The sequence below is a fragment of the Drosophila pseudoobscura genome, chromosome 4, assembly GCF_009870125.1.
Source record: "Drosophila pseudoobscura strain MV-25-SWS-2005 chromosome 4, UCI_Dpse_MV25, whole genome shotgun sequence".
Taxonomy (NCBI): Eukaryota; Metazoa; Arthropoda; class Insecta; order Diptera; family Drosophilidae; genus Drosophila; species Drosophila pseudoobscura.
The window spans coordinates 24,473,634-24,493,579 of NC_046681.1; the positions used below are offsets into that span (position 1 = coordinate 24,473,634).

Below are 19,946 nucleotides of genomic sequence, written 5' to 3' on the forward strand. Positions count from 1 at the left end.
AATGTCGCCGGCATCAATAAGATATAAATTAAAAGTGTACTACAATCCCAATGTTAATTAGAGACTCACGAGAAGAGGGGCGTAGCCAAGGGAGGGGGCAGCCCAAGCAGGCCAAGGTGGAGGTAGATGGTACATGGAAGTCCCCACCACTCACCCACAGATCCAGCGATCCACAGGGCTATCCGGAACGGAGCGAAACGGAACCGTATCGTATCATACCTGCCCCTACCACACGACACGTTCCCCACTCGGTATCTCGCCCTTTACTCGCTCCACTGCAAGCGTCTGACATGCTGTCGTGTATCTATTAGATACATTAGCCGCCGCCTGCCTGTGGAATCTTTGGGATCGCTTGCAGCGTCGCGACAATTTCGAGTGTTTTTACGCGTAAATTTATTTTGTTTTTGTCGCGTTCAATAAAGTTGCATCTGCCATGGGCCACCTTATAGCTTTCCAGCCCCCCGAAAACTTTATTTATTCCAACCTCCAGAAGCTTAATGACTTCCTGGAGGGGCGGCTGTTGCCCCTCCCAGGAATGAGAGGGGGATTATAGTGCGGTAAAAGTGTATATGGTACCTACTATATATGTTATGTGTTTAGGTAATATATGGTTGGGTTCTGGTGGGGGGAGTCTTGAAATTATTATATATAGTGCGTTCTATAATTTATCCAAGGCCCAGGAAATTCCTGCCGAGCACATGAAAGGGGAAAAATATCTTATAAATCAAATGCGAGTACTATTCTTATATGTTATTCGAGTTCTGGCCTAAATTCTGAATTTTAATGGAAGATCTGGTAGGAAGAACATTTTTGTGAATTTTAGAGTTGAAGAAGAAGTAATATTTTAGTGAAATTCGAAGGATTTTCAGCTATAATTAAACATATTTCATAGCTACTAATCATTCGAACTAATTTTAATTAAATTTAGAGCAAAATCTGCTCGATAATTTATTAAATTCTCAATTTTTTTATACATTTAGTTATGGCTTGATTAAAAAATAATAAATATGCTGTTCTTTGGGTTCTGCTATTCAAAAAGATCTGTCTCGTTCGAATCCCTTCAATAATTCCGTTTTATTTAATGATTCAATTCCAAGAGGAACCGATTATTCACGTGCTCATAGGGGCAAACGTTTTCCAAATGAAAAAGATAATACTTAGTAAATTCTATTAAAATATTTATTTATTTTACAACTAAATAATTTTGATCACAGATTAGAGCACATGTTCTCCCCATCGTGTTACGAATATCAATGCAATCTGCATCTTATTACTCATTCGGAACAACTCAATTTGTATTTATATGGCCATATCCCATTATTGTCACTGATTTATTGAAATCCGTTCAACACTTACGTGGTGGAAAGTCCGCTGACTGATTGAAATAATTTACTGATCAGGTACTGCCTTAGAAATCATATGATATAATCAAGCCATCCGAGGGGGAGAGTCACCTGAGATGGAAATATCAAGTGCTTGAAGAGATGGGAATACTAAAGACCGTAAATGGGGTCTTAGGTGTACGAGTATATTTTATATATTTAAATATGCCATCCTAATTATTTGGAGCTCTATAAATTCTTCAAGAAATCTTTCTTTAATTCCCCTGTCTATATTTTGTTAATTTCTAAGCCAAATTATAGGAAGAGGCGCAGAAATTCCCCATTCAATGTATGGGTTTATTATTGGATTTTTTCTTAATGCATATTTACTATTTCTATATCTTTCCATATAGATAGAAAATTAAATTACACTCGGTTTGTTAGAGTAAATTTTTAGGGAATTTTTTTATATAATTAGGAACTGTTTTATGTTTTATGTAACACCATATTCGAAACAACACAGGCTGAATGGTTTTTCTTAGATTTTTCGTTTTTTTTTTATATCATATTTAAATGCAAAAATAAATATATTAAAACTAGAAATATATTCGTTGAACTTTAACCAAATTGAATGTTAGAAATATTTAATTAAATTGGAGATATATGTACATATTAGTTCATATTTTTCCATATATAATGCTACAAATATTTCATTTAATATTTCATTAAGTTGTAGATATTTTAGTTTATCTTTTACCATATTTAATGGCACAAATATCTGTTGTAGTTATGGCCAAAAGAATTCTTCAATTCAATTGGTCGCCTCTTTCTTCATTCGGAGCTGCTCAATCTTTTCCCACACATGCTCGTATACTCGCACTCGCCTTCGCACTCATATTCGGAGTCGCCGTCGGAGTCCGATTCCGAGTCGAAGTCAAAGTCGGGAGAAGCAAGCACACAATCTGATTGTGTGGCTTAGATAATAGTCGTTTTGTGTGTGAGTGCGAGTGTGTGTGTGTACTTGTTCATGTGTGCGTGATTGCTGTCCATTCAAAGATATTATTGTATCTGTGTGGCCATCAGCGTGTGTGTGTGTGTGCGTGCGGGTTCGGGCCTAAAAAATACCAAAAAACAAAATACACACACATACACGCGCGCGAGCACACACACCGAAGCCAACAACGGGTCATGCGGGTGGGCAGGCGAACATGTTCGAGCCAACACGTTCGCCGGCGAACAATCGGCTGGCATGCAACCCCAACCCAGACCCAAACAGTACACCGCACATCTGCGAGATACTTTTCCGCCTCGAAACAAGAATTCTTATTACGCGCTCGGAGTAAAATTCCAGCAATCAGACGGGCAGGTTCAAGTGCGGCATTACCACCGATTTTCCCTTTTTACTGTTTACTTTTTACTCTTAACTGAGATTTGCATTTGTTTTGGTTTTGGACTCGCACGTTTTCTACCAGCAAAAATACAAAATTTATTAAACGAAATAAACAAAATAATAACAATACAAAAAATAAACAAAGCTGAGATTAATTTTAAAGAAAACTATCAGTGCAAATACAATACAAAATACAGTGTAAATAAAATATAAATAAATAAACTATATTTCTATAATTTCTATAAACAAAATAATACACATATTTATTAAATTAAAGATACAAAATTCTGACTAAATAAACAAAACATTATTCACAACAATTGCCTCTAAAAATTGCCACTTACATTAGTAAAACAAAATAATGTCTCAACAAAAACTATCTTTTCCAAGCTCTGAGTGCCCAAAAAAAATACATTAATTTCATAGAGTTTTATTACGAATAAAACTATATTTTTCTTTAATTAACTTTGATTATACTTTCTGTAAATAAACATAAAAATATATAAACAATTATAGGGCTTCAGTGGAAATGCATCTGCGACACAAATAAACAATCTAAGTGATTTCCAGTGAGAATCCAAACCGAAATCATATCGAAATACAAAACTTCCTCTAAATCAATCAACAAATTAAATCTATTCCAAAAGTGCAATAAGAAAAACATAATTTAGAAAAAAACAACAAAAATTCAACAACCACCTACAAAAATGAAACAAATTTTCAACAACAATTACAGAGAAACCCGCAAATAAATGATTCAACAACAATCACGGCAAATGCAACAACAACAACAACAAAGGCAGCAACAGCAATCACTGCAGAAATTCAGCGGCAACAAAAATCATTAAGCGTCGGCAATTTGGCATAAATAAATAAAAAAAATCCCAGTTGCTGTGCGTTTTTTGTGTGTTGCTTTTTACAACCTGATTTTTATGAATGAATGCAGCGCTACAGAAAGGGAGAGAGAGGGAGAGAGAGCGGGGGAGAGAGAGAGAGCGCTAGAGAGTCGCGTGCAAAGGAGTCGCGATTGTGTCCCCTAGAGTCAAGCCCCCACCCCCGCCCAGCTCCCGCAGGCGACTCACACGCTGAAAGCTTGTCACGGATTTGTTGTATTTGTTGTCCGTCTGTCAGCGGCTGTCTGTCGTCAACGTTGACGTCTACTGTTCCAACACAAAGAAAGAGAGGGGGAGAGAGGGAGAGAGATAGAGAGCGCGCGACATGCCAGCGGCAATTGTTGTCGTTGCAAAATTAATAACGGAAGTTGTGCATTTTATTAATAAAAAACGAAACGAAACGACAGAGCGAGAAAGAGAGAGAGAGAGAAGCAGATTCACAAACCGAATCTGAATCGGAATCCGAATCAGAATCAGAACACGACACAAAAGCAAGGCAAAATCAAAGGCAAAATAGCGGAAAAGCAACTACAAGCAAAACAAAAAACAAAAAACAGGCGGAAAGTGCAACCCCAAACCCCAAGAGTTACCTACTGCTGGCATTGCCTTTGCTGCTGATTCCCAGCTGCAGTTTGGTATTTGGTATACCCTGTACTGGCAGATGGGAGGGGTAGGCAGAGCCACAGGGACTTTGAAGGCTAGACACAGCCCACAGAACTTCTCCAAAGGCAGACCCCAACAATCCACAACTACATAGAGTATATATAGTCCTATATAGTCCTATAGTTCCAGGAGTTTTCACCAAAGATATCCTAGACCTTGCAAGAGTGCCCTCTGACTCCCTTTTAGACCCTTTTCTGCCCTTTAGCGGGTATCCCCTAGTCGTCAGGTCTACCACAAACTCCAGAGTTCCTGTTGTTGTACTTTTGGTTGTTGTTGTTGTACTTTTGGTTGCTGTTGTTGTTGACGAAATTGTCAAAGTTGGTTTTGTTGGTGTTGTTGGTTTCTCATGCCCTTCCTCTTGCCGTTTTCCCTTTACAGTTTTGCCGCTTGTGCAGTGTTTGTCCCCCCGCAGGAGCGCATTGAAATCAAACTAAATTCTAAATCGGCGATAAAATTCGTGTCTAATCATTTTGTAAAACAGAAATAAACCCTATTTGTTAAACTTCCTCGTTCAAACAAAACACAAAATTGCCAGCTAAATAACGCTCGTGTTTCAAAAGTGTTCAAATTATACAATTGTGTCATCGATCGACCGCCATTGCCACAAACATCAAGTGACCAAAACATCAAGTGCTACGCAAGAGAGCTGTACAGATCACAGAAGGAAACGAGCTTAGAGCAGATACAGATACAGATACAGTGCCAGCGGTAAGTTTAATACAATACATGTGCTACAAAATTAGCTAGCAGATATTCAGGCAGTGAATCATGTGTAATTTTCAACCAAAAATTTCTTAGAAATTATGTACATGAGTTGTACCAATGACTAGGCAGTTTATCCCATTTAAAAGAGACTATATTTTATACTATATAGACCATAGAGACTATAGAGACTATATAGACTCCATGGGTTGAGACCCTGTCCCTTAGGAGGCCATAAGCGTGCTACCATGGCTCTCCGCCCAGATTGTGGGAGTATGTACTTGGCGCGAAGAGCAGACAAGCTGTAGACCAGTTTTTCCTTCATTATTCTATAAGAAAAATTCGGTTGAAGGGGTGTCTTAGATCATTCTTGAAGTACTTAGTACCTATAAGTATTTAGCTATAATAGAAGCCTAAATATTGATTAGAAACTTTGAAACTTTTGATGATAAATCTTCTTAAAATAAAAGACAAATTTGGGATTTATTTTTATGTGATATCTTCATTACTTCACCTTGAAACTAGAAGAGTTGTGGATGGTATCTCATCAATTATTAAGGGATTATAAGCTTTCATAATGAATATTATGGGTAAATGAGGAATAAACAAGAAAGTGCCACCAATTTTCAGGAGAAGTCGTTTTAGAGTCTAGTTTCAAAATAAAATAGCAGTTATTTGGAATATCTTTTGTTCCTTAATTTCCTTCGAAAGCCAACAATTTAATTGTTTGTAATTGTTTAAGAATTTCCCTCGATTTCATTGCTTATAATTTTATACAAAATTCCCCAAAAGTGGTTTTATTTCTGCGATTGATTTTAGGTTTTATTTTTTTTTACCCACAAAAGTAACCTACTTTTGCTTTACAAATCTTTTTGCCTGCCCATGATCTTTATTTGCGATCTCTCCCGATGATCGTTAGGCTAGTTTTATTGCGTTGAAGTTTCTTTTGAGAATTAGGCACTATTATGATGGACCCTTGATGGTGTCCTCTTCAGTGGCACAGATTCATTTATCAAATCTCTGAATTTTGGGGAATTGCCAAACTTCTTTGGGGGTTCGCAGTGGCAGTGGCAGTGGCAGTATATGGGCAATAATGGTAATAGCAGCTAATGAACAGAGTCACAGTCGGAGTCGGAGTCGGAGTTGGAGGTCGGGGGTCTTCGATACCGAATGCCGAGCACCGAACACCGCGTAAGTGTAGATTCCTCACCGCGACGAGTGTTGTCTTTGGGCTGTCGACTCCCCAGCATCGAAAACAAACACAAATAGAAGTGGAAACACACATGGGGCAACCAGGAGGTAGGGGAGGCACACAGAATGCAGAGGAGTCGAACAATTAACGCGTCGCTGTAATTACAGCAAATGGTAAAAAATGTTTGGGAACAACTTACCCAAAAAAAAGAAAACACAGAAAAAATAACACAAGAAACAGAGGGGGATAGTAGAAGAAATATTAATAATCAATAACCCGCTAAAAGGCAGTGCTGGCTCTGGCTCTGTCTCTGGGTCGGAGTCGGTCGAGTTGGTCGCGACGGTTGAGGCAATTTTATCGGTCATTGAACGACCTGATACATAGATACATATAGATACACAGATAGATAGATAGATTTCCAAGCGAAAAGCCACGAAAGGTGCGCTCCGCACCGCACAGTCGGTGCTGCTGGAAATTATGCCAAAAACCTGGGCATTTTTGTTGGTGTAAGAAGCAGCGATCGGTTTTTGGTTAATTACCCCGGCTAGGGCCCCACAGACCCAGGCTCCGTTAACCCGAAGGGGGCTATGGCAGGGGGCCAAGGCAGTTAATTACATAAAAACAAGTGATTTGCGTGTGCGCTGGCTGCCTCTCTGCCCAACGGCACCGCCATCGTCATGGGCTCCGTCTTGGGCTTCGTCTTGGGCTCCAGCGTCAGCTCCAAAAATTATTCCCCTGCTTTCGGGGCTTGGGTAATTTTCAACTCGCCAACTTTCGGCCAAGCTAATTAGCGGAGAAAATATTTCGTAGAAGGTAGAAGGTAGCAATATTCAATAATTGAAGCCCATAGGTGATTGGTATAGGTGTCCGAGTACAGGTGACCTTTGGCAGGGGGCTGCTACTACCCAACATTCCTGTCTAGAAGCTGGGGTAGGAGATACTGAAGTCCGTCTTGAGGTTTCATGTTGGATTCGCAGTATATTGCTTCCTTGATTCCCTTCCAATAGCTTTCTTTTGAACTACTTTCTTATACCGCCTTCAGTGTACTTGGAGCCCCTTTATTACCCTTTTTATTGCCAAAAATTGCACTATGTCTCATGGTTTACACTGTGGCGGGATGGTATATGGTCTCTGGTCCTCCTTCTGGGGGAAAAGGCCTTCGAATAAGTCTTCTCCAAGTCCCTAAAACGGTTCCACTCTACAGTTTTGTAGATTTTTGAAGACCCTTTACTATATTATTTTAATTCAATTAAATTGTATTCAAACCAATATTCTTCTGCGTTCAATCTTAATGTAGCCATTAATTGGAGTCGATTTCCATTGTTTAGCAATAAATTGAGTTACATTCCATTAAACTTTATTGCAGTTTACCTGGAATTGTTATTGCCTAATCTCAAAATCGAAAAGAATTTAATATGAGTAAATTTTTCCCCGATCCATATTCCCTTCTATATATTCCTGTACCATTCCTGTCTCTGTCCCTGTCTCTGTCTCAATCGTCATTTTCTCAGGTCCCAACATCTCGTGTCCTTTGGCTGGCGCCTTCTACACCCCCCCTAGTACCCTCCCCCCTTAGTGCCCTGCCCAGCCTTACAATTTATCATAAAAAATAAAAGTTTTTTGGCTTTTTTACGAACCTTTTCATGGGGTTTCGCCCCCCTGCGGTCATGCAGATGGAGGGATGGACAATCGGCGCCGGGGCAGCGTTCTAGATAAATAAGCATTCTTAATTATCCCTTTGCCTTCTCGTCTCGGGGTGGCACAAATGTTATAAACAATGGAAAACCGCGCACTTAATGCGTTTTCTGTTTCCACAAGCAGCAAAAAAAGCAACAACAGGGCAAGTATTTTTCTTCATATTATTCATTATTTTACCCACAAAAAAAAAAGGAAAGGAGAGAAAGAAAATGTTTTTATTGCCTGCGAAAAAGGGCTGCCATTAGCCGCAATCCGTGGAGGATGTGGCCAAGGACTCGCCGACCACAATACTCGTAATTCCAATCAAATTTGAAGAACAACAACGCAACGGCCAAAGAGCAACATTCAAAGTGGCCCAAAGATATGGCCAGATATGGCCGAAAGGGGGTCGGGTCGGGTCGGGTCGGACTGCCAGAAATGTGCCGTCGGTGAACGTGATTCCCCGTGCTGACTGACAGGCCAGTGACTCTTCATTTTTTTGTTCTCCTCTCTGTTCTGTTTGCCTCGCATGTGAGCAAATGTGTAATTGAAGTTCCGTTCTCGAAGGATACTCGTACAGAGAAAGAAGGGACCGTCCGACCGGTTCAATTGTTTCCTTTGTGCCAAGCAATTTCACTCACCGGCGGCGCCTTGGACAAGTCGCGATTGCTCCATGACTTGCCACAAATTCTACCAAAAAGTGCACAAAAAATGCACTTACAGGGGAGGTGGGGTGGGGTCGAATGATGTGGCACTTTATCCGTGTTACCTGCCGAGAAAGAGGAAAATCCTTCAAAAAAAAATATTGTTAAAGGAGCCAAGGATTACCAGTTTGAGGCTCAGTGCAGTGACTCTCCATCGATTCGTTGGAATATTCCCAGCATAATATTTGCGATGGGTAAATGGAAGAAAAAAGATAGTTGTGAAAGGGCCACAGAGGTGGGCATTCCTTGTCGAAATTATTGTAATATTTGCACAAGAAAAATAGAAATAAAATGTGTATTTCTCCAAGTGTAGTCCGTGTTTATCGTAGCTCCTTCTCTTCATATTTATGGATTCTTCGATAACATGTTTTCGATAACTGATAAGTAACTCATTATAAATCCCCTAATCCCAGATCCTTGTAGGTCTCCACCTTTTTATATGCTAGAAGGCGCAAAATTCCACAGTTCGATTAATCGCTTAAGCTCGATTACTAATCGGAATGCGAGCCCAGTGTTGCCTTGAAGGATCATCCCTCACCGTAAGCCGTAAGACGTAAGCCGCCCAACGTAAACATTTGCCGTTACCATTGCAGATATTTTGGTTTCTTCTGCCGCTGCCGCTGTCGCTGCTGCTGGCTCTGTTGCGGCGCTGCCGTTGCCCAACCCACGACCTAAAAAAAAAAGCTGATTTCTATGTGGGCTGCCATGTGTGTGCGAGTGTGTGTTTAGTATTATCAAATGCAATTTTCTAACGCAGTCGCACTTTCAACGATGACAGCAAACCCCTCTCCCCTCCCCCCCTCCCATTGCCTAACAAACAATTGCAATTTTAAGTGAAAATAAAATGCATGACAACAGCAGAAGTAGCAGAGCAGAGCGGCGGCAGAGCAGAGCGGCAGAGCAGAGCAGCAACAACAATGCATGCCTAAAACCTAATAAAAATTCAAATTAACATTTGAAAGAGCGAGCCAGCAAATAGACCGACCTGCAAGCGGCGGAAAGAGAGGGCCACAGACAGAGAGAGAGCGAGCGAACAAAAGAGAGCAGTGCAGGCCGGCCCGCCACTGGCAGAGACTGCACATGAACGGCGGGGGAGGGGGGTTGACAGAGCGGGAGCGACCCAACAGAGATGCAGCCGAAAAAGCTTATGAAATTCTATTAATTTTTGAACAAAACTGAATGCAGAGCCCCCCGATTGAGCCCCCCTGCGTCCACCCATGGGCAAGCCTCTGCAGATTTTCTAATCGCCCATCGACCGACGGCAAACGAATGGTCCCGATGCCGAGGCGTCCAAATATTGTGATACTCTGGCGGAGGCGAGTGTGTCGATTGTGAGCTGCTCTGGAGCGTGGAAGCGAACGAATCTGCCGTCGAATCAAGGGCCCCAGCGAGGGCAGGGTATCAAATCTCCCGCTACCGAAGCCTTCGGTTCGTGGCTCTTGTTGTTTGTTGTTTTTGCGTATTTTGTTGCACTTTTAGTTTTGTTCTTCTTTCTGTTTTAGTCGCTCGCTCGTTCGCTCTCGCTCTGTCTCTCTCTGTCGCGCTGTGTGCGTGTGTGTGGGTTGTACAGATTGCAGACACTCGCATAATAATGCAATTTGCCATCTGCCAGTTCCCTCGTTCCCGCTGCCGCACGGCTCCTCCCCGGTCATTCCGATTCGACGTCACGCGCCAAAAAGACGTCGACGTCTGGGTGCCCGCGTCAGCTGCGCTCTGCGGTGGCTGCCTGTCTGAGGAGAGTAGTATCTGTCCTCCCCTGTTCCCCGCCCCTCTTGCCCACTCACCTCTAGTGGCATAAACAACGTGCAACATCGGAGCTGCTGCCACCTGCAGGCTGCTTGTCTGCTTCCCCCCAGACTCTGGCTCGCTCTTGCCGTTTGATATTTGGCTCTCTCTTAGGCTCTCGTTTTTGCATTGCTCTTGTCTTGCTGTCCGTCAGAGGGACAGAGGGAGCCTTTGGGGCTGGCTGTCGTCGAGTCGATACCCTTCTAGGGAGAGGGTATTGCGATTATATATCGAATGAGTGTCTATAGAAGGTAGTATTTCCTTCTCTGGGAGGAATACAAGATATAATTTGGATTACGAAAAAAACCTCCTGGCAGTGCAGATTATCCTGGGGTAGGGTATCCAATGCTTCGATGCCTCGCGCTAGCTTTTTCTCTTGTATTTTGCACTGCGTTCGTTTTTCGCTTTTTGTTTTTGTCCTTTTTTTCGCGCAGTTGCGAGTTTTCCACAAAAACAGCTGCAAAAAAGCACGTGTCATCGCGGATTTCCCCGTCGGCGTCCCCCTTCCACCGTCCCGCTCTCGGCGTGTGCGTTTACAACCGCTTCGTCGCCCTCCACCCAGCGTCTCCTTCCAACTCTTGGGCTGCCACGTTTTTCCCTTTTCATGGTCGTCAATTTCGTTCTCGCACAGCGTTTTTCCTCTCTTCCGCTCTGCTCTCCACTTCGTTTATTTGATTTTTATGCTTGTGGATTTCCTTTTGATTCCGCCATTCGCGTTGTTCTCGTGGCTCTGGCGGTTGTAGCGTGGATTGTTGTGGATTGGCAGACAGGACAAAAGACGGGGAAACCCCCCCACATTGAGTGGAAGATTATGATGATGGTGTGCTCCAGTGGTGGGGGGCTTTAGAGGGCAGTCCTATATTCAAGGTGAGTCGCAGATTTTCTTTCAATTGCATTTCCGTGGGTCCACTATCTGCACCCTTTCTTCTCCACTCCACTTCTTTCTTTCTTTCTCCTTTTACGGCTGCTTCTTCTGCCTCCCAACCTTTTCTCCTGCTCCCTTGGCAAAATTATTGATTTGATTTCTCGATTTGGCCGCGAGCCAAGCGCCAAAGAACGAAAAATACTCGTACATTCTTAAGATTGCACATGCACAAACACGCAGCACACACACACACACAGACACACACACACACACACCGACACCCAGAAAGAGCTGCATAAGATGATGGCATAACGGTTACAGCTTATCCTCAACCCACCCCCCACCCACACCTCCCTCCCGCCCAGAGATTGCAATAAATAAAAGACATCACAAAGAAGTCGCCACTCGGACTGGCCTCCGATTACATTTATATGAGTGCCGTGTGTGTGTGTGTGTGTGACTGCATTTGGCTCTCTTCCGTTCGGTCTCTCTTTCTCTTTTTTTCCACTCTTAAGCTTTTTTTGCTGAGATTTTCTCAGCTGAGGTTTGTTATTGTTTTTCTTGCCGTTTTGCCGGCTTTCGGGAGAGCGAGAGAGCGAGCGTGCAACCACATGAATGAATATGAATATGAAAGCCCGCTCTCTCGTCGGCCTCCCTCCCCCCGCGCCTATCTTCCGCAACTTCGCACACACTTTGCGGTTCGAGTTGGAGCCGATTGCGGCTGGACTGCACTTCGTGTTGGCTCGAACGTGTTCGATCTGACGACGAAGAGGATGAGTGTCTGAGGGGTGGGGGGAGGGTGGTAGCCGCGCAATAACCGGAAACGGAAATCATATTTGGGCAAGTTCTATTTGAAAGGCTCGTCCTGGCTCGCTTCGGAGTGCAATTAAATAGCGAAATGCCAATTGTTCCAATAGCAGACACACAAGAAGAGAGGGAGGGAGAGAGACAGGGAGAGACAACGACAGTGCCTGCCATTAACCGTTAATGCACAGATCGTAAATCGAGTTGGCAGGAAGGTGTGTCATTCGGACTTATAAATAAAATTAACAACTGCCCGCAGATTACGGGGGGTTGGGGCTTGGGGCTTGGGGCTTGGCGCTGGGCATCGTACAAGCGGAAATATTTGCGCGACTTCGACTTTGCTGTGCTGCTCCGTCTTCTGCTTCGTCTCCTTCTTTGCCCCCGTAATTAATGGCAAACAATTACAAAAAAAAAACGGAGAACGAATGGACAGCCCCCAAGTGGTATTACAAAATAAAATGCGAAGAGCAAGTTAAAAAGTGAATTACCTGATAAAGGACAAAACGCGATTTGAGGTGTGTTTGTTGGTGCACCCCCACCGCCACACCCGCCAGCCCACCCCTTTCCCGATGCGTGTGTCGCGGTTTAAGCACCCGTGCCCCGCAGGGGGTCCTAAGCGGACAATGGGCCTCATGGGCACTTCCCGAGCAACAAGTTAGGAGAGGGACTCCGCCAGCAAAATGTATCCCTAATTGAGGGATCTGTGGTCCTTAATGGAACATCTTTCAAAGAAAAACCCCTCTATGGCGTTTCTATGTCCCACTGTCCTTGTATCCCTCCCCTACCATCGCGTCATTCACCAATTTGTTCCACTGTGCTTATCCTTTCCAGGGTCCCTTCCGACCGACCAGCGGTCAGTGTCCAGCTGACGCGCTTAATTAATTACGCGATTGTATTTGTGACTAACTGCTTACGGCTGCCCCTCAAGCCCCTCATGCCCCCCCCCGCGTTCTTAGTGGCTCAAAATGTTGTGGTAATGCAATCGCAGCTTGTTCTTGGCTTTCCGAAGCGTGGAGTTTGCCGATGAGGTGTGGAGGTGCGGAGGCAAGGACGCCGCCCCGTCATTGGGGAGAAATTAATACCCACTTAAGCTTAACTGGACAGTTGGCGGGGCCCCCAATGCCGCCGAAGCCCCCCAAGCCTCTCCCAGGCCTCTCCCAGGCCTCTCTTGTTGCTGTTTTTCGATTGGAAGGTGATTCACGAGGCGCAGAAATAAATCGTTTGGATATGTGGAAGCTTTTATATACAGCAATTGCATTTAAGCCATGAGGAGCCCAAGGTTTGAGCTGTTCTTTGTACAGAAAAGAGGAGATAGAAGGCCTTACTGGAGGGCTTTTAGTGTAGAAAGCCTGGACAAACGATTAGCCTTCAAAGTATATTGAAAGATCTCAGCATTTGACAAGGAAAGACTTACTTTCATTTTACCTATATCTAAAGGGAATTTATTTAACTTTTTTGAGGCACAACCCACATTGTTTTAAGTTCTCTCTCCAACCCCAGTCGCTACCTAGCTCTACGATTCCTTGCAAGTCCTTCCTGCAATTATCCTTGGCAGTGCCAGCCCACACACGAAAATTATGAAGTAAAAAACGTTTTTATTACCGAAAATTACAATGTGCGAACGGAAAGACGGGGTCATTGGCAGCCGCAGCAGCGACGGGGGAGGCGGAGTATCAAAAACGGGAGGAGTTCGGGTCTCCAGCTGTCCTGTAGAATGGCATTGTATGGGTTTTGTGGATAGTTGTGGGCCCGTCAGCAAATAAACACTCTCACTCGCCCCCTGCTCGAGGCCAGATCCTGGCAGGAGGTTAATTTCATTAGAAATTCATAATTCTTTTCCATGTTTTTTTCGGGGGGGGCTTGGGCGTTGCTACAGCATGTGTAAATGTGAGCAATAAAAAATACATCCATTCGTTGTTGTATTTTGTTGTAGTCGTAATTTGTTTATAACTGTATTTATGAAATGGTCACAAGTCCACGCTTTCCAGCGACCCCTCAACACGCACCAGGATCCAGACCCAGAACCAGACCCAGACCAGGGCCCCCATATCACCAATTATTCTTATTACGCCTATTACTACAGTTTGTATTTTTTGTGTAACCACTTTCTATGGTTGTTTGGGCCGTTGTTTGGGCAGTTCTTTGCTGTGCTTGCCATGTAGCCCCTGCTGACCTTTTATGTTAATCGCATTTGGCTTAGGGACTCGTACAGTGGGAGGGAGGGCGCCCAAGGGGGTGAGAGAGGGTGAGAGTCTTGTAGCTGTAATTGATATGCGTCCTAATCATGCAATCCTTTGTGTCCTGTCGCCTCCCACACACACACAAACACACACTCGCCGAACGCCTCGAAAGGAAACAACTTCAGTGTTTTGCTGCTTGTTAGGTGTACGTAAACGAAGGCTATACATCCTCGTATTTTAGAAGAAGTAATTACCAGCGCGGCTACGTTTTGGTTTAGAGCGGAATGACGTCAGAGCCTGGGGGAATGGGGTTTATTTAAGGGTTGATGGGGCAGAAGATTGTGCGTTACTTGGAGGAATGCTCAGAGGAGGATCGGCTAGGGTTACGATTGTATTTGGGCGGAGAAAAGTGATTGGAAAAGCTACAAATTTGCACTGGAAGATTCAACAGCCGCGATTTTGTGTCTCTGCGCACTGTCCTAATTTGTACACGGTATCTGCAGTGCGGATATCCTTCAAAGTTAATGATTTGCAAAGATAATAGATCGAGCTTTTATAGAATTTTTGATTCGATTCGATCGAGTGGATATACTTGATGATATGGTGACCCAAATTTAAAGGTTTCTACCTTTGTTAATGTTTCCTCAACTCTTTTGTATGTCAGGTCTTTAGTGGCAATAATTCTCAACAAAATTAGCTACCAATCATTAAAATTTACCAACGAAAGTCAAAGGTACATATTTTATAGTAAATCAAAACCATTTTATAATACATTCAAAAGATCAGCAAGATCTTTGAGTCTCTGACAGGCAAATTATGCTTCAATCTGTCATTCTACTCATTCCCTCAATCACATCTTTATTGTGAGAATCTCTGCTTCAACTAGAGAGACCTCCCCGCCTCCCTCAGAGCCCCATCATCAATGCCATCTCCAGTCTCCCGAGAGTCTCCCAGCGCTGTGGCATGGCATTTGCTGGCTAATTAATAAACTTTCACATATCTGATTTCGTAAATCTTTTCACTTGCAACAGCCACAGCTTGAATGGCTTTTTTTTTTGGGGGGGATTTTCTAACCGAAAATCGTTTTATGTAAATTATCAACGAATGAAATGCCGCGAGAGACCTGCGCGCAAGTCGCCGTGGAGTCGTTGTATTGTAAACATTTGTATAATTTATTGCATTTTGATAGTTGGAGTTTAATTACAGACTTTTCACTTGAGTTCAAAGTGAAAGTGCAGGCGATGTCAAATGGTATCTGAATCTGAGGCGGATGAACACCCGATCCCCCGATCCCCCGGGCGATCGATCCGCAGACCAGAGCAAACCAATTCGATTTGTAGCTAACCTTTGACCTCTTGCCGCACCAGGTAGCAGACGGCAGTTGCACTTCTAGCCCAGTCCGGCCTCCGGTCTCTGGTCTCTGCTCGTGACCCCTCTGGAAATCATAAAGCAATAAATCTTTTTAATATCTCTCCTTGTTCTTGGTCTTGAAATCTTGCTGCTTTTTATTCTGTTTCTGTTCTGTTTTGTGGGCGTTCATTTTCCCTTTTCTTTTAATTTTTTTTTGGTTTTTTTTTTGGTAGACTTTCTCACGTCCTTTGCTGCTGCGGAGGGGGGCGTGGTCATTACTCAAGTTTGTGGATTTGAAGTAATAACTCAGTGCGTCATAAAAATTTTAATTGCTTTGGGTTTTCCTCAGTTTTCGGTTGCGAAAGCAGTTCGGGTAATTAACATTAACCCAAAAATGTCCAGACAGAGCCCTGAAACAATGCAAAGAACCCAGCGCCACGAACATGCCCCAAACAATGAGGCAATAAAAATTGCAGCGCATAATTTTCCAGCCACCTTCTTAGAGGGTAACCCTTTTTTTTCCAACGGCCCCAAAATTTCCACGCGTATCAGTAATTAGTTTGGTTATTGTTTTACTTGGGAAGAGGCCGAAATGCGGGGTAGAATCTGAGAGATAAATCCATACAGAAGAGCCCTGCATAATGGTGCGCCAACCCTCGGCTTACTAGCTTTGCAAGCTCGTACGCCAACCTTGGGCTCACTAGCTTCGCCTCCTCGTGCGCCAACCCTCGGCTCACAAGCTTCGCCTGCTCGTACGCCAACCCTTGGCTCACAAGCTTCGCCTGCTCGTGCGTCAACCCTCGGCTTCGCCTGCTCGTACGCCAACCCTCGGCTCACTAGCTTCGCCTGCTCGTGCGCCAACCCTCGGCTCTGTAGCTTCGCTTGCTCACGCCGATATGAGTAAAATAATTAGAAGTTTCCATGTCAAAGAAATCCTCATCTCTTCCAACAGTTCCTTCAACCTTTATCCTCCTTTAAAGTACTGGAAATATTCTGCTAGTATTTCCATTAGATCCACCACCAATCGTTGCACGAATGATCGCTGTTCTCCTCTCCCCCAGACTTAAGATCTGTTTTTGGTATCTACCAGCATTCGGGGATAAAGAAAAGGCCGCCTTGTCATCTAGCAAAATTTATATGCGGGATCAAAGGGAAATCCTACAGCCTGCCAGCAACGAAAATCAACAGAGCCCAGTGCTAAGTGGGTGCAATTAGACCAGGGTCCCTGCGGGAACAGGTAGAACAGGTAGCACAGGGACTGAGGTCCGAGGTGTGGGATGGCTCTAATGCATTGGGGGATGGAATGTATCTATTTCGAATTGAGTAACGCATCGAAACGCATCGCAAGGTGGCAATAAATTCTGATTGCAATTGACACTTTTATCGCCGGTCGCCTCATCGAAGGGATTCCATACAAACTTGTTCTAATGGTCAACTGGGTTTTTTCTTATATTTTTTTTGTATCTTTTGTTACAGACTGAAGCTGCAGCAGAAATACCAGAAACAGAATCAATTGAAATTGCAGCTGGAGCCGAAGGAAGAACTCCTGCAGTAGATAAAAAACAAGAAAACCTGCTTCGAAGAAAGAAGTACAGTAAGTACCATTCAAATATATGCCTACCATATAGACGGGGTAGATATTTACGAATAGAAATAGGGAGAGTTTATCTCCAGGGGGGGCTCCACGACTGGCAAATCAATTCGCTAATTGAATGCGGCGCAATTGAAATGCTTCTTAATATTGTTAAATATCTGAACGAGTTGGCATTCCCTTCCCCCGAGTGCCCGAGTGCCCGAGTGCCCCCCCGGTTAATATTCTTAATAGAATCAAAGAGCGACGCAATATAACTTTTAATTTGGCGTAATTGTGATGGTCCCCTGTCTCGGGCTTGGAGACAGATTTACGTCCAGTTGGAAACAATAAAGAATAAATTCGAATTGGAGAGAAAAAACCATGGTTTTGGTTAACGAAGTCCCAGATACTCTTGCTTAATGGAATGCTAAATAAATAGGGAATAAATAAGGAATAAATACTTAAAAAATAGGGTATAAATACGGAATAAATACCGAATAAATACGGAATAAATACTACATTATTTTTGAATTAAACTGATAAAGGATGGGTTTTCGCTTAGAAATAAAAGAAGTCTCTTAAAAAAGCTATATTTTAATGGAATTTTCATGTAGGTTAAGGATCCTATTTGTAGCCAAAAGTGTGGTTAAAGTAATATAATTGCATTTTAGCAAAGTTTGAAAGATCCAAAATCCGCCCTGAAAAAATCGTGTACCAAAAAAATGTCTTTTCTTCGATAATACCCTCTCTAAGGCCATCCAAAACAGGAAAGAGACCCCTCAGGAGGCACTCACATGGGGTGGACTAGCCTGGGATAGATCTTCGAGGGTGGTAAGGGGTAAGGGGTATATGCCCCGACAAATGATGAAATCAATTAACCAAATCGCGCGAGTACTCGACCAATTCCGTTGACTAGCGGCTACAGACCTCTTTTTTTTGCATTGGTTAATAACCGCTTGTGCAAAAAATGAAATAGAGAGAATTGAAATCAAAATCAAAAATATTTCGATACACACACATACACACTGAGGCACACACACACACACGTACAAGCTTCAAAGGCTATGCCTCTGGCGCACAGTCCAAAAATGTTCTCCTCTGAGGAGCTTCAATTGTCTGCACTTGAGTTCAATTTCTGTTGGGTTGGGTCTCTGGTTAAAAATGCTTTTAAAGCTGCCACAGCCACACAGAAAGAGAGAGAGCGAGAGAGGGAGGCCGAGCAGACGGGGCAGATATTTTCGTCATAACTATAAATTTTATTAAGATTCAAATGTTCTGCGTACAAATTTAGATACAATTATTACTTACTTCAATGACGCCGAGAAGGGGGGGCAAAGAGGGAGATGGAAGATGGGGCAGGGGCAGGGTAGGAGATGGAAATCGTAGCATGAGGTCTCCTTACTGGTGGCTGGTTCTATTTCGTATGAAAAGCTCTCCATAAAAGAGTTCCATTGTGCGGAGATTTCTGGGTACTTTGAAGAACTTTGGGAATAACTCCATTTGGGGGTATCTCTCCTCTCATCGGGTTTATATTTACTTGGAGAGAGTCTATTCGGAACTTGAAATAAAATCTTTCGAATTTAGGTCTTATATGGGGGATCCCCATTAGCCTCATGAGCTCCATATGAGGAATTGCGAAGAATTACGATTATCTGCATCGATAGAGGAGGCTAAATCATATATTTTTTTCGGAGTGAAGGTTCATCCTTTGATTTTAGTTAGAAAATACCTTTAGATAATCAGAGAATGTCCCTGAATGGCTCCCTAAACCTGCTCTTAGTCCTTCCCTTAAGTTCTTGGAAACAAAAATACATCCCCTCTAATATAGAACCGTGAAATTCCTTGGCTTTGGATCCGCCAGACCCGACCTGAGGCCTTAATTTCCCACCCCACTCACCCTACGCCCAGCCTACCCGCCCCCACCACCACCCCTCAGATCATTCGTCAAATGACAATTACAATGACTTAATTACTTTTAATAAAGACGTCCCGTATGTGGCCTCTTCATTAGCGACCAACAAAAAAAAAAAACAAACCTACGAGTACGGGGACTTTTTTGCATAATGCCTCATTATGCTTAGACCATGGGGCAGATCTGCGAGTAGTGGGCGGTGTAGCGGGGGGGCGGGGGACGGGGGACGTTCGCCTTAATACATACAAATTGAAAATTGATGAATTTTTCCGGTGTCCGAAGATCTATCTCTCTCGCTCGGTGGATCCATCCATGAGATGCGAATGCAGCAGCTGCCCCTCGCACTCGAATATCAATTAGTGTGTGGGGGGCTGTGTGGGATTACCTACCGATCCAGCGATCCATCGATCCACCGATCTGCCCCGGATCCAATCGATTCTATCGTACAATCAATGGCAATTGCTTGGGATCGCCAGCGAAGGGAAATTACTCGTAATAATGACTTTAATTGAATATTGCGCACTTCATTCATTCCGCGTTCTAAATTTGAATTTGAATTTGTGAGAGAAGAGGGAGGGGCAGGGACAGGGCCAGAGGCAGCAGCATATTATCCATTATAAACTTCCAATCGACCATAAACACTTGGGAGCCGGGTGGCTGTCTGTGTGTGTATCCATGAGATACGTACGATACAAAGTGAGGGATCGATCCAAACGACAACGGGTCTGTGGCTTTATATTTGGATATTGCCGGGTAATGAAGTCCGCTTCACATGGCCAAGATTCGCCGGCAGCGTATCGGAGTACCCCCCCCCACACATCGAAGCCCCAACATCCCCAAACAATTCAAGCATGAAAGCAATTTTTAATTTATTTTGGTTGAGCGCTTCACTTTTTTTTCCTAAAATTATGACATAATAGCAACAACAACAACA

General features: G+C 43.4%; 1 protein-coding gene across 6 annotated transcripts in view; it reads left to right on the forward strand.

The window, feature by feature from the left end:
- The first annotated feature begins 2,586 nt into the window (after positions 1–2,586).
- ab (BTB/POZ-zinc finger protein abrupt) overlaps positions 2,587–19,946 on the forward strand; it is a 54,104-nt gene continuing 36,744 nt past the window's right edge. For 4 of the 6 annotated variants that reach the window (XM_033380339.1, XM_033380340.1, XM_033380335.1 and 1 more), the window contains exons 1-3: positions 2,587–2,694; positions 4,647–4,976; positions 17,004–17,121. The gene's annotated coding sequence lies outside the window, so the exon portion shown is untranslated. Of the gene's footprint in view, positions 2,695–4,646; positions 4,977–10,983; positions 11,196–17,003; positions 17,122–19,946 lie in introns of those variants that run through there. The other 2 variants (XM_033380336.1, XM_033380337.1) reach the window with 2 other exon arrangements.